This window comes from Hipposideros armiger, unplaced genomic scaffold (genome assembly GCF_001890085.2).
Source record: "Hipposideros armiger isolate ML-2016 unplaced genomic scaffold, ASM189008v1 scaffold_942, whole genome shotgun sequence".
NCBI classification, from domain to species: Eukaryota; Metazoa; Chordata; class Mammalia; order Chiroptera; family Hipposideridae; genus Hipposideros; species Hipposideros armiger.
Window position 1 is genome coordinate 374,398 of NW_017732292.1, and position 13,285 is coordinate 387,682.

At 36.9% G+C, this 13,285-nt stretch overlaps 1 protein-coding gene across 1 annotated transcript in view; it reads right to left on the minus strand.

Moving 5' to 3' along the window:
- Positions 1-13,285, minus strand: part of LOC109375393 (neural cell adhesion molecule 2) — a gene marked incomplete at its 3' end in the record, with an annotated part of 398,480 nt that overhangs the window by 368,128 nt on the left and 17,067 nt on the right. The gene's annotated exons all lie outside the window — the stretch shown is intronic.

Sequence of the window (13,285 nt, forward strand, 5' to 3'; positions counted from 1 at the left end):
TTACAGTTTCTGAGCACTGCTTTCATCATCTGTGAAATGGCTTAGTATTATAATAGTATTTACCTTATAATGTTACGTTTCAGCCTCAAATGAAGTAACATACTTAATGCTTAGCACAGTGTCTGGGATAATATGCTCACAAAATATGGTTATATTTTCATAGATCTTTTCCAAATATTGAAAATCATTCCCTCACCCCCATCATCATTTGGGGATAAGAAATGGGAATCAAAGCTGTAGCCATAGCTACATGGGGTCAAGCTGTGCGCAGTCACATGAACAAAATTTTTTAAAGTAGCCATCATGGTTTTGAATTCCAGGTTCTTCACTGATCAGTTGAACAACCTTGAACAAGTGATACATCTTCTCTGAGAATTAGTTTCTTAATTGCTAATTTGTATAGAATGAACATCCCTCATCTGCTGGGAGAGTTCATTCAACGTGTCTAAACTACCCGGGGCACATCACTCACTAAGCGTGAATTTTCTTCCCTCCCATTCCTATTTGAAGACCCTGAAACATGTAACCAAGATACACTACATTTATATAGATGTAGCTATGGAAGCCCAGAGAAATTAAGTCAGTGCTTGATTTGATCCCAGGGATTCTGATTTCAAGTCAAGGGGTTATTTCCTCCTTAAATCACATATGATTAGAATATTAACCAATCATCCAAAAAATTAAGCAACCCATAGAACAAGTGCTTCTGAAAGGTGCTTTCACTTCCAGTTAACAAGCAGGGAAGTTTCGCCATTACATAAATAAGTATGTAATATGATTTTAACAGATACTTTTTTAATTCCATCAATCTTACATGAAATGTGTCGAAGATTTAAACTAGAACCATAGGACAGTTTAAAACAGCAAATGCAGTGCCCAAAGTCTCAGTGTATGAAGATAATTATTTGTTTCCTAACTCTGAAAGCTAACACTATTGCTAAGTATGCACTAAATACAAACCCGCTGTTCTAAATTCGCCTGCCCTGACACGTTTCAAGTTGACAGCCTCAAAAGGTAATCACAGACATAGATTTGGCAGGCATCCCAGCCCAGAAAAAAGGATGTATGGATTAAAACTGCTTTGCATTCCAGTCACAAACAGCACACCAGCAACATGACAACTAAGAATTTTCCATCAGAAAGAAGCTATTGTTCTCCAAAATGCATTAAATGCTTGTGATTAAGTCCAAGTACACCTTGACCACTGTCACCGATCTCATCTGAAAAATATAATAATTAAAGTTCGGTGCAATGCAAGAAGTCAAAGAAAATAAAGAAGTAGATTGTAAAGATGTGTGTAAAAGCACACCTTTGTTAATAGAAAATTTATGTTTTTAAAATTAAAGAGTGTGGATTTGCATTTATGGTGTCCTTTATACAAAGCTACGTTTTACTCAATTCACTGTAGTTTCAAGTCCACACTTCAAAGTAGCCAAAGAGCCAAATTATTATTCAAATAAGCACGCTTAGAAATTAGTTTCTTCTGTACTGAATTACAATACTAAAAGTAATTTTAAACACTCACACTTATAAAAAACACTGTTTTATGTATTTCTGATAGATCACATAATTTTGAAAAACTTATTATAACATTAAACATCCTCCCACGCGGACACGCTTGTTTTGTTTCCCTATATGCCAGCGGAATATTAAGTAGAATCAGGTAGACTCATATGAAAACATTGATTTTTATATAACAATATTAGTATATTATAGGCATGTCATGCATATGCTGTTTTGTAAAAAAAAAAAAAAAAACTAAGAAAACAGAAAATAATTTGGGCATTTTGTGTGCAAGTTTAATATGTTTGTCTTGTGTAAGTCTGCATATTGCATTGCACTGACTCATTCTAATTCAGTTAAGGCAGTCTCTGCTGCATTTGTCTGTCCCTGATGACATGCAGGCAGCACACCAAAGTTTTCTGGCAATAACAATGAGATGCTGGGAAGACTAAGTGCAATGACAAAAACAAAGTGACCTCAAATATGACTCAAAAATCATTTAGATTGAAGGTCTGCTTGGGAAACATGAATCACTGTGTTTGGTTTTCACTCAAAGGAGCTGACCAATCCTCATTAAAGAATCTGATAAATAAATATGCTTTACACAACATATTTTTTTGAATTGAGTTACGAGTTTAACATTGTTTTCCAATAACAAGATGATTGGAATTGGGAGGCTTGCATCATTTTTTTAAAAGGAAGTGTAGAAGACTCAAACAATGTGTCCATTTTAATGTCTGTAATGTAAACTTTCTATAAACTAGAAGTATCTGTAGTCATAGTTATTCCTTGGACATAAAGCCAGCTTAAATCAATGTACATTAACACATTCCACAATTAAATAATCACAAAAATGAACACAGACTAGTAAAATAGTATGATGAAATAATGCATCAGTACTATTTCATGTTTACAAATAATTTCCATATGAGATTTTGGTTAAATTTAGAATATTTCATTGGAGCAGTCTGTTTATGTGGCTTCTCCAAAGGAAACACAGTTCTTTGAGGGAAAAGACAGTGTTTTATTTATCTCTGTAACTCTAATTTGTAATATAGTGCTTATTGAAATGACTGAAAAACAGTTGATTCTCCAAAGATGTCTTCAATAAATACATAAATGTAATCACCTTATCTAGCAATGGAAAATACAACGTAATGCTTACATCTTGAGATTATCATGCTAAACGAAGTAAGTCAGACAGAAAAAGTTGAGAACCATATGACTTTACTCATCTGTGAGATAAGAAACTGAAAACAACAAATGAACAAGACAAACAAACAAAAAATCACAGACGCAGACAACAGTTTAGTGGTTACCAGAGGGTAAGAGGGGAGAGGAGTTGCTAGAAGGGTAAAGGGGATCAAATATATGGTGATGGAAGGAGAACTGGCTCTGGGTGGTGAATACATAATACAATATATACAAGATGATATATTATAGAATTGTACACTTTATACTTTTTTTAATATAATTTTACTAACCAATGTCATCTCAATAAATTTAATAAAAATTTTAATAAAATTAGAACTCTAAAGAAAGAGAAAGTTAACATGGTTAGACACTTCTATAGATTGAATGTTTGCGTACCCCCAAAATTCACATGTGGAAATCCTAATCCCCGATGTAATGATATTAGGAGGAGGGGCCTTTGGGATGTGATTAGATCATTAAGGGGGAGCCCTCATGAAGGGGACTAACGCCCTTACAGAAGAGAATGCACTGAGTGCCCCACCCCTTCTGTGGTCCTACCAAGGAGGGGGCTTCCTATGAACCAGGAAGCAGGTCCTCACCTGAAACTGCCAGTGCCTTGATTTTGAATTTGCAAAATATTTCAAGAGTTTCCATTCTGGGCATTTAATCTCAAACTTTAAAATGCTTTTACACCTTCATCTCTAACCTTCACCTTTTCTCAAATAAAGCCTAGCCATCTCCAGATAGCTACTTTTTTTTTTGCCTTTAACAAGATATTAAAAAATGGTCAGCCTGAACCTGCCTCCCTCCAAGCATCACAGAGGTTCTCTCTTCACCACCATGGCTGTGCTTTGAGGATACTTCCATGCTATGCCAACACTTTCCAAGTCCTCAAAACTAGCATCAAACTTATTTCTGGACTTTAACATTTTAAATGACTCTAGGTAGAATATGGCTCACTTTATTCTCTACCCGCTCGTTGTTCAGAATTCAATTAAAAAAATATTGAACATCCTTGAATTTACTCATTTCTATCTTCACATCATTTGCGCAAAGGCCTTATCATCTTGCTCAAAACTTCTTGGCCATGACTTTGCATGTACTTGTGGACATCCTTCATACATCTGTTCCACCAGATCCCGCTCTAGCTCTGATACACCACGTCTCATATGTCTCTTTTATGGAGTTGGGCTCCATCTTACCACAATTGCATTCTCTGCCCCAGAAGTGTGGCAGTAGTTTCATTATTTTTTCCTTTAAAACTTATGCTACCTCCCCCACCGTGAGAAAATGAACATTTACATAGTAGAATAAGTTCCTGGGAAATAAAATATATTGGTTTTATTCCAAGTAAAATTAAAGCATTTACTTTAAATGCATTAAGGTTCTTTAATAACAATGATTTCATTACTTAGAAAGATAGAAAGTGAATTCTTCCAATTAATCACAAGACATAAAGAAACAGTGGGATACTCAGTATCTTGCAAATGTCCTCTGTCATATAGAGAGATTGCCACTCCTAGGGAGAGGGAACATATTCAAACAGTTCTACTCTCTAATTTTTTTTTTAGCTAAGCCACCCTGCCATCTGTTGGCAGCTCAGCGGCAGCTCAGCTTGGGAATCGAACCAGCGACCCTGTTGCTCAGAGCTCACACTCCTGAGCGAGCTCTTAACCAACTGAGCCACTCGGCCAGCCCTACTCTAATTTTTAAATCCCTTTCCCTTGGAATAAAACACTATAATGGATTATCTAGATAAAATAATGGAAACAATAATCTATCACATTTAAAATAATTTTTAAAAGCATGTGAAATTTTGCTGTGAAAAATCATTTGTTTGTTTTATTTCCTAATATGAACTGTTTTAAGATTCTTCTACTTAAGATAAAACGTTGATTTAGACCAAGCTCCAAGCCATGCGACTTGCTAGCTGTGAATAAATGAAAAAGTCACTTATCTCTTTAAGCGACTTTTAATTTTGTAAACTCAGGGCGCTGATTCAAATAATTTGCAATCATTCTTTTATAAATAAATATTTCAAATTCCTGTTTTTTATAGGTATTAGTGGAAAACACAAAACCTAGCCATCTTCTTTGCTCAAAGGAGAAGTGCACAAGCCAATGCAATGCTCTGACCCCCGCAGCAGTGGTTTCACCAAGGAGCTGATGATGGAGGCGGCAGAGCAAAACTGGGTGATTTTTTAGGGCTTCCTGAGTCAGAGATTCCTTTTCACTGTGTGATTTCAATTGAAATCTCGGGTTTTCGTGCACACCTATATAATCAAATTGCCTTCACAGGCTGCTATCACATTTTGTCACTTATATGGAAATATCACATACTCTTTGTATTATTGCTTTGGGAATAAGTGTATTATTATTACTGACATTAGATGGTAAATCCCTTGAGAAAATGATCCAGGGCTTATACATTTTTTTATTACCCATAGGCTCAATGGCTGCACAAAGCAAGGACAGATACAAATGAGTGAATGAAACAGAAGCCAAAATCCTCACAGATACTTTTGGAAATTTTCTTTTTATTAATCATCATTTTAAACTATGGTTTAACATCTTACTTTAATGTCTCATAAAATGCCTAATTAAAAGTCTAATATCACTGGACTGTCTAAAAATATATCTAAACATAAACACCAACAAACAATGCTCATTTCTTTGAGATATATATGATATTATAGATTAATACAATCTGCTTTTTTTCCTAGACTCTTTCCAAGGATGGTTATACAAAAAGACACTATTAAAAATATTCGGGGGCAAGCCGAGTGGTGTGTTGGTTAAGAACTGGTTTGGGACGCCAGAGGCCCCCGTTCGGATCCCACATATGAGGGCCAGTGACACTGCCCTCTACAGCTAAGATGCTGAACAACAGCTCAACCTGGAGCTGGGCTGCTGTGGGTCGCCTGCGATGGCATAGGCTGCAGCCCCTGTGGCAGTGGGTTTCCATAGGCTACCATGTGTAGCCGGCAGTCAGCGTAAGTGGCCAGCAGCCGCAGTGAGCAGCCATCCAGAAGCCGGCGACTGATCTGCCTCGCCTGGGAAGAGCACAATGATGGTGCCAACTTGGGCCAGTGAAGCGAAGTCCTCCACAACTAGACTGAAGAACAAAAACAACAGGAACTTCTCTGTTCACATCCCCCCAATTCCCCAATAAAAATCTTAAAAAATATATATATATATTTGGGATCTTTCCTAAAACTAGAATGAAAGTCAACATCTATTAAGTTGTTTATCATTTTCTGACTTAACTAGCCAAACAATAAATTAAATTAATGTGTACCTTCCTTGATAAAGACTATGGTTCCTTCTTTTGACAATAAAAATTATATATCGTATCTTCCCTTTTTCCCCTTTCCTTAGAAAACTCTGAACTAAACGAAGTAACATAACTGGCTTATATTTTTATGTCATTATTTTGACTGTTTCTCATAATCTTACTTAGGTTTTTTAAGAGTATTATTGTAAATATATCTTTCACAGTGTGACCACAAATAATTTTTCACATTTGTACACTATAAATCTTAAACTATTTAAAGTATATTAAATATTTTGGATATTTTCCTTAGTATCACAGACATGTGTATGATAGTTGACTTCTACTTTTACTTTTATTATGCCTTTGTTGTTGCTGTTTTGGTTATTTAAAATTGTAAGATATATATATTCATACAAAAATCACTTCTGACTTCCTGACCTTGTCTTGTTAAAATAAAATTTTCTTTAACTGAAAAGAGATTATAAGAGTTTTAATGTTTTTTCATCAGAGTGAAACATTAAGAATTATCAACAATATATTACTCAGAATTTATTAATCCTCTATAATGTTATATGAATGCACACAGACTATTCAGAAGTAATGATGTTGAGAATATTTTGCAAATGTTTTAAGATATATATATGTTACAGAGTATTCTTTAGACACAGGCAGTCAGAATGTATTAACATTAGTATAAATATTGACTAATAGTTTCAGTGAAAAAATAATTTAGGTAATATTTATGTGGATAGTGCCATTTGAAAAGTCATCCAATATTTGTTATAACCAAAATGGATTCTGCTATAGAATAAAAATTGAACTCGTTTAGGTAGGCAGGATGTGTACATAATTAAAGTATGTAAACAAAGATACACTTTTAGGTTTTTGACTATTGCATTCACTTGTTGTTTTCTCTGAAAATTATAACAGAAGTCATTGAAAAGGGTAGTTGCAAATATTATTTATTAGTAAATAGACAAGTTTCATTAATTTTAAAGTATATAGTTTCAGAGAACTTGGAGTTAACTTTAATTATTTAATTTGAATTTTCACCAAAACTGTTCCTGTCAGATAAAAGTGTATGTTTATCTTTAAAGACGTTAAACGAGTAAATGTTCTATATCATTTATCAGTATAACACAGCCAGATTTATTTTATTTAACTCAATTCCTTTTGTTATAGTTTAAATCTCTATTCTAAATATAAATAACAACACGAGAGCATCGTTCATATTTTTCAACAACTATTTACTGAGCATCCACTATGAGCAGCACTTAACATAAAACCTTTGTTTATAAGCTTAGAATCTGATTTAGAAAATGCAATTACTAAAATAAAAACACTTAAAATGACCCAGGACATTATGAGATTAAAAATTAGCAGAACTTCTGCCAACATACATTTGACCCTTTACCCTCATCTACCACCCCCCTCCCCACTTACGTTCTGGTAACCACTAAACTGCTGTCTGTATCTATAAGTTTTTGCTTGTTTGTTTGTCTTGTTCGTTCATTGCTTTCAGTTTTATATCCCACATATGAGTGAAGACATATGGTTCTCGACTTTCTGTCTGAATTATTTCACTTGGCATGATAATCTCAAGATCCATCCATGTTGTCGCAAATTGACTCTGGGTGGTGAACACACCATGCAATACATAGACGATGTATCATAGAATTGTGCACTTGAAACCTATATAACTTTATTTGCCAATGTCATCTCAATAAATTTAATTAAAAATTTTACCAAGATAATAAAAACAAGTAGAACTAATCTATATTTTAGTGGATTATCAGTGACAGAGAAAGATGGTTTGGAATGATTAAGAAAGGTTTCAAAAACGAAGTGGGCTTGAGCTTCATTTTATAAGATACACTGAGGTAAGTGTAGACATTAAAAGATGCCACCTAATCAAGGGTCTAAAAAGCTACCTTTATAAAATTAATCTAAGATTTAAATTGGGGGATCATGTCAATCCTTCAACTTTTTGTAAACTTGGTAATCAGCATTTACCCCATTTTCTCCCCTCTTCTGTGACTATTTCCACTTCTTTCTTACATAGTTATTGAGTCTTGATCACCTTGCAGCTCTCTAAACCTTCTGGCCTGTTACTTTCCACCCAGTGAGCCAAGTCAGCCATTGTCTGATGGGGACTGCAAGAGCGGAGAACCAAGGAGTCATTATCAGCTTTGATTTCCAAACAGCACTGTTAAATAGAGCATGGTAGAAGGAACAGCCTTGAATGCTAGGATTCTAGCATTAAACGCTTGAAAGAAAGAAATATTTTCATATTAAATGTCTTTTTCAATATCAATAACCAAAGACCGAGATTAAAGAGATTACAATAAAGGATCCATAGACAAAGAAGAGTGCATGCACCCGCTCTAAGACTGGTTTCCCTAAAATAGGGAAGAATGCAACTACCGTAGTTGTTCATAAGGATGAAACCAGAAGACTGTCAAGTGTCTCCTAGAGGGTTACTTTTCCTTCCTTATGTTGAAATTCTGGGCAGGACCCAGAAAGCAATTGTCTGCCCACCCTACCATTCCTACTACCATCATAATCTCTACTAGCACCTCCACTGAAAGATTCGAGCAGAGAACGGATTTTGTCTTCATTTTCCTTCTGTAAGCACAGAGGAGCATCAGAGGGACTGACGGTAGCAGGGAACAAAGATAAGGACACGCAGTTGGCCACAAAGGACCCAAGCAGTGCTCTCCCCACCCCTTCTCCACTGACTCTACTGCCATGTGGAAAAGGTTTAGAAAGTGCTCCTATAATTCCTTTATGATGATGCAGATATTAGAGGAGAAGAAACTGTCACCGAGCTTCCTTCGTGGGAGTAAGTGGGTGCTGAAGATCACTACAGCTTCCACTAGGAAACCCACTAGCATGGGGAATGGGGATAACACAGCCAGCAGGGCATGGGGGGGGGGACTGCCAATCCTCTGGGCATAAACGGAGCCAGTGGGAGCTTGGGGGCCTTATTTAGGAGTTTTGGGACCATTGTGAATTGATCACGCTATGGAAACAACCACAGGAAACACCAGTGTTGGAGGAGGTGATCTGAGCTCATGATCTGCAGTTGACCAGCGAGCTGCACCCGGGCGAACAGAAACCCCTTACCCCTCCCTTGACTTTGAAATGTATGCTCTGCCCATGATCCCCACACTGGGAGCCATTTTCTAGAACGAAACTCTGAGAGAGTAAGTTATTGTTGAGACCATCTAGAGGTAATACTTGACTGAACACAGTTAAGGCCTCTATAGAAACATTTAAGATTCTGGCAAGTGGGTGCAGAGATCTACTTGTCCTGTGATCACCCAAGATAAGCCTTGTATGTAAGGTGCCTTGCTTATGAAACCTGCCACCTGCCAATCTGGAGTGGTCTGCCTCTTTCTTCTGTCTCTCCTTGCCTGCTCTGTACAGTGGCCAGTCTGTGATCCAACAGCACAGGTAGGACAGGATTGTGCAAAGCCAGGCAGAGCTAGGAGGTACATGTGAGTTCATGAAAGGAACACTGGAGACAAAAACCAGGACAATGAGCTTCCACCTAAACTCAGACACGAGACTGAGTAGGGTTCGGGAAAGAGGGGGGAAGTCCTTGAAAGTGGAGGCAGCCCTGACAGGAGATGGACTTGGCACTGGATTTAGGAGTTAGACAGTCTGAGCTGGTCAAGTAATAAACTGAGTAATTACCCTTAATCCTTCCTTCTGCCTCAGCTGTGACGTCCTGCACCATGATGATAAACAGCTAACTCAGAGACGCAGAGCGCCTAGATGCCACAAGGCCCCAAATGCCCAACTTAGCAGCTGCCACCTGCCATGGCAAAGCGTGGGAAAACTAAACACAATGCCATCCATGGTGCAGTGATACAGCAGCTTCCCAAAACCAATAACGGCCTCAAAATAAGCATTCTGTACATCTTACCAGAGCATTGTTGCCCTAAAGCCAAATTCTCTGGGGAAGTCTTTCAAAGAAGCTTGGTTAATACATTACCAAAAATTATGTAATTATAACTTGGCTTTATGGTAATATTAATGAGGATAACTAATATTAGTTGAACACTTCCGATGTGAGTAGCACACGTATTATCCCCATTTTGCCGATGAGAATGTTAAGGAATAGAGAAGGGAATCACTTATTCAAGATAGCAAATGGGTGGGCAGGATTTACATTCAAATCTGCCAAATTTCAGACTCTGTGCTCTCAACCATCACACAGCCTCTGGCATGAAAGAATATTTGGAAGGCTCAAAGTGTTTGCATGCCAACAAACAAAAAAATAAAAATTTTTGCAAGTAAAATTATCAAAAAATTTGCTTTCACACTAAAGGGAATGTAAAGCTATTTAGACCTTTAGTTTATAAGAAGAGATCTGGGCTTCGCTGAGTGTGAAACAACGTTGGAATTAAAACACAGATGTTGAATTATTTACTGAAGATATCATTTGGGTTACAGAACCCAAATTTCTTCACAGGAAACCACCACCAACTTTTGCACAAGAAAGAGTCTCACCCCAGCACTAAGCAGCCATCGGCCTTGGTGCCTGGACCTGCCACGTGCTGGCAAGAATCCATTTAGTCTCCAACCATTCAGGCAGAATGTTTCAACAACCAGCCACGCGACATGAATTCTGAACACTTGAGAAACAAATTTGAGTGGTGTCACAAAACCATAGGGGCTAAAAGAAAATCAAAGAAACCTTTAAAAACGGGACCATTCAATGTCATTTAGAGAGAAAAGGAAACTCCTTTCAAATGACTTTCCTTTTCCATAAAACCATAAACACGTGAATGAAGTTAACAAACTAATTGGAACACTATTACTTTGCTGCAAATAAGTGAACTTAACTGTCTTGAATACCTGCAAATATGAAAAGCTTTATATGAAAAACATGATCAACACATCTCACAAAAGCTCTTTACACACATGAATTTTTGTTCTCTGTCATCAGAAAAAGCAGCAGGTTATCTGCTTAGGAATTCTCAAAAGGGACGTGGCAATCAACCACTGAGATACAAGAGTCTGTATCTACAATTTTATGATGCAGTCCGTATTGTAGTATTACAAATATGTTAAACAATTTGTTCAGCAGCTTTGAAACAAGGAATGTTATAACTCAGTTGTGCGTTTTAATGTAAGAGTATAACGCTGTTAGAAACTTAGCAGCCTTCAGCTCTTCAATTACAAATTGGGGAAAATGAAAAAGAAGAACTCAAGCCTGTGCATGCATTTCAATCACAGCCCCTGAGCTGGAACCGAAGCATCCATGTTCCAAATGCCGATTTTATCTCCATTCAGGGGATATGTTTTGATGGAAAATCATAAATTATGAATGCTTGTGTACTGGAAGTTTGTTTTTAAAAAAAAAGGTGGAAGAGCTGTTTAGCTGTTCATTTTGTGTAAGAGAGAGACAACAGATATTGTTTTCTAGTCTTGAGAAATTAAACACTGGCTAATTAGTCTTCGGTTATACAAAGTGTGAATAATAAGTCCAATGTTTTATCATGGAGTGCATTTTCTTCTTAGAGGAAAAGAGCAGCAAAGGACAAGTTGTTTAAAATATTCATGAATTTCAACACGAATGAAACAAATATAGCAAACATTTTGACACAGCATGGAATGATGGAATGGCTTTCCAAAGTTTTTATACGCATATGCATATGAGTATACAAACTCTCTCTCTGTCTCTCTCTCTCTCTCATGCAAAAAATATATACACCTACATATACACACACACACACACACACACACACACACATATTGGGCTATTCAGAAAAGAAAGACTCAGTGTCAGTGAGAGTACCTAGCAAAAACAAAAAGAGACAAACAGAATGTCTATCTAGAAAACAGTAATTACAGAGTAAGCACATAGTTTTATGCCCTAAGCACCTCAGTCTCTGTCCTGCCTTTTAATTCACTATGTGGTCTCAGGAAGAAACCACCTAGAGGCCAACAACTGATGTAGCCACATCTTGGTCTAGGCATGCATTAGATTAGAACCCTGATTGCTGAGTCTACTAACTTAAATATTTAACCTGTCTCAGCAATTGAAAATCAGTGTTCCTCGTTTTCATTTCAACTTCTCCCTCTAAAGACGACCCTGGTCCTCACTTCTGTTTTTCATCCAACTCTTCCAGAAAGCAAATGAATATTTTTCTAAGCCTTCTTAAACTTGAGAACAACATTTTCCTGTCTAGTTTGGAAACAAATAATAATAATAAAGCAATTAAATATATTTCCTGTAAAAAAATTGCTCCTTTTAGATCATAAACTTCTGGAAGGCTGGTCAGATTTATGCAATTTGTTTTAATCCTTCTCTTTTACCCTGCTCCTGCCACACTTCAACTACAGTCCTCACACTTCCTACAGCCAGCGGCAGGGGAGGCACGCAAGCCTTCATATTCAAAATAAGCCTTTATGCAAATCCCGCTTTGAACACTACACTGCAGCGGTTCTCAACCTGTGGGTCGCCACCCCTTTGGGGGTCTAACGACCCTTTCATAAGGGTCGCCTAAGACCATTGGAAAACAAAAAGATATTTACATTATGATTCATAACAGTAGCAAAATTACAGTTATAGAGTAGCAAGGAAAATAATCTTATGGTTGGGGGTCACCACAACATGAGGAACTGTATTAAGGTGTCACGGCATTAGGAAGGTTGGGAACCACTGCTTTACAGGTATGTGACTCAGGTAAATTGCTTTCTCTCTCCAACCACACAATGTCCTTTTTTATTTTTTTAAAGAAAGTGAAAGATGTATTACTATAGATATTAACTAAGATCAAGTGTAATAGTTTTCTTAGAAGATTGCCCAGGACAGCCTGTTCACAAAGGAAGTTACTATCCATACCTACCATTCTTAAAATTTAACAACAGTAAAGCTATTCACAATGTTAAGTTTCCTTGTATGGTGAACTGGAGGGAAAGATGACTCATTGACAACCAGCCTGGGTTCCAATCCCACCTTTGCCACTGAGTAGCTTTGTGAGTTTGACAAGTCACTTAAACACTTAATCTCTTTGTATCTCCTTCTATAAAACAGAATCAAACTCATAAGGAAGCTTGAAGAATTACATTATATCACACATACAAAGCACATAAATATGGTATACTGCACTTAATAGATACTGACTTTTGATATTGTTCATATTCTTTGTCAAAAAGGTCCCCATTCGACAACCCAATGCCAGCCACATTTGACTACTTACCTCACTCCCCACCCCCTTCCTTACTAAATGAATGTTGAATTTGATTGGCCAATCATATGCCTCAAGGAAGGATGATATCCCTCTTGACTAGTCAAAGG